Source organism: Penaeus vannamei, chromosome 23, assembly GCF_042767895.1.
Source record: "Penaeus vannamei isolate JL-2024 chromosome 23, ASM4276789v1, whole genome shotgun sequence".
In the NCBI taxonomy this organism is placed as follows: Eukaryota; Metazoa; Arthropoda; class Malacostraca; order Decapoda; family Penaeidae; genus Penaeus; species Penaeus vannamei.
The window spans coordinates 2,732,744-2,734,904 of record NC_091571.1 but is presented as its reverse complement, the minus strand read 5'-3'; the positions used below and the strand labels follow the sequence as shown (position 1 = coordinate 2,734,904).

General features: G+C 28.9%; 1 protein-coding gene across 1 annotated transcript in view; it reads left to right on the top strand.

The window, feature by feature from the left end:
- Positions 1 to 5, top strand: part of LOC113813026 (actin-5C) — a 3,105-nt gene extending 3,100 nt beyond the window's left edge. Inside the window, exon 3 of the mRNA XM_070137508.1 lies at positions 1 to 5. This exon is cut by the window's left edge and continues 1,138 nt beyond it. The gene's annotated coding sequence lies outside the window, so the exon portion shown is untranslated.
- The last annotated feature ends 2,156 nt before the right edge of the window (positions 6 to 2,161 follow it).

Sequence of the window (2,161 nt, the reverse complement as noted above, 5' to 3'; positions counted from 1 at the left end):
TTAAATGTATATTTTTTCTACCTTCGAATGCCACCACTCTACCTATCATGCATTACCATATATATGTAAGGCTAATGGAAGAAGAAACGAACAAAAAAGTGGAATATTAAAGTAGGCAGAACCTGAACTCGACTGATAAGTAAAAGTAAAAGTTCACCTCCAAAAAAGTCAAAACAGACAACGGTAAAAAAGTAACAATGTGACCCAAAGAAACATTAAAACAGCTGTTTTTTTTCCAACACAATGCCAGCAATATTTCAGCTTCTTTTTGCAAATGCGAAAAATATCATTATTTGATACTTGAGAACATTAAAAGAAGGTAAAGTACATCACAAATACGAAGACGAAAGTGCCATATGATAAATGACAAAAACTTATAACAATAAGATGAAATGACAAAAACTTGGAACTTATGATATCAGTTTAGATAACTTATAATGTCAAAATGAAAGTTATTGCAAAAATTCCGTTCCGGTAGTATATTCTACATACTATAATATCCTCTGCAATAGCAAGAAAATCCCACAAGAAAATTCACACTTTGCAAAATCATTTTATGTAACATCTCGGTTTCAAAATCATAATCTTGATACATACAGGGAAAAGTTGCAAGTTCCCATAATCAATAAAAGTTGCAAACCCGAACTAGTTTAACCATGAGAGAAAAAAAACGCATGGATGAATTGTATACTTATGACCTTTGCAAAAAAAGTACACACCTTGAAAGTATTGAAAGTAATAATTTGTTTATCTACATAAGCTTATTGTCGAGACATATAAGTGAACCTAGGTGTAAGTACTACAGCAACAGTATTTTATCTACTTATATTAGTTCCGAGTCATAAGTAGACCTTAGCAAAAGAATATATATATATATATTTTTTACCAATATGTCATTATATATACATAGATGCCAAGGCCAGAGATAGGCCTAAAAAAACAACAACAAGATCCCATTTTAGGCCTCATAAGATTGTATATATATCCTCTGATACTTTTACCTTATATCCACTTAATAATTCAGTCTGTTCATCATGCATTCAGCTGACCTATATTGTTCTTGGTGAGTTCATCTGTTCATTCGTCTGTCTGTCTGTTCACACTTACCAAACAGGGACCAGCTGCTTTCTGTTGTGAACTTTGAGAAAATGTCAACTTTGAAGCAAGTTGGGTGATGAGAAGTTCATATTAGATATGTGTTGGAGTGACAGAGTCATTGTTGCATAAGTTAGTATGTAAAGATGCGGAAATTCGGAAAATATAAGGTAGGGGTTGCATTTAGATTAGGTTAGGCTAGGTTATTAGTATGATTAGACAGAGGTGTTTGTTGGTAAAAGTATGCATACATATATTCTCTCTCTCTCTCTCTCTCTCTCTCTCTCTCTCTCTCTCTCTCTCTCTCTCTCTCTCTCTCTATATATATATATATATATATATATATATATATATGTATATATATATACATTTATTGATTTATATATATAGATATGCATATATGTGTATACATACATATATATATATATACATATATATATATATATATATATATATATAAATATATATATATATACATATATATATAAACACATAAATGTATATACATGCACACACACACACACACACACACACACACACACACACACACACACACTCACAGACATATATATATATATATATGCATATATATGTATATATATATATATATATATATATATATATATATATGCATACATACATATATGTATATATATATATATAAATACATACATATATATATATATATATATATATATATATATATATATATATATATATATGTAGAGAGAGAGAGAGAGAGAGAGAGAGAGAGAGAGAGAGAGAACATAGAAAACGCAGAATTTTACATAGCCGACTCAACTAAATTGCCAGTCTAACAAAGAAAGCGTAATTTAAATAGGGGTAACTAGCTTGAAACTAATAAAATGTTTTAGTAATAATGTTTTAAAAAATATCTATAAATGTGTGTTCACGCTGTTTTTATTATCATTATTATGTTCATTATCAAAATCATGATTACTATTATAATTTCCATTACTATCATTATCACTGTTATGATTATCATTACTGTCGTTATTGCAGTTGTCGTTGTCATCATTATCATTATCATTACAGTTACTGACAT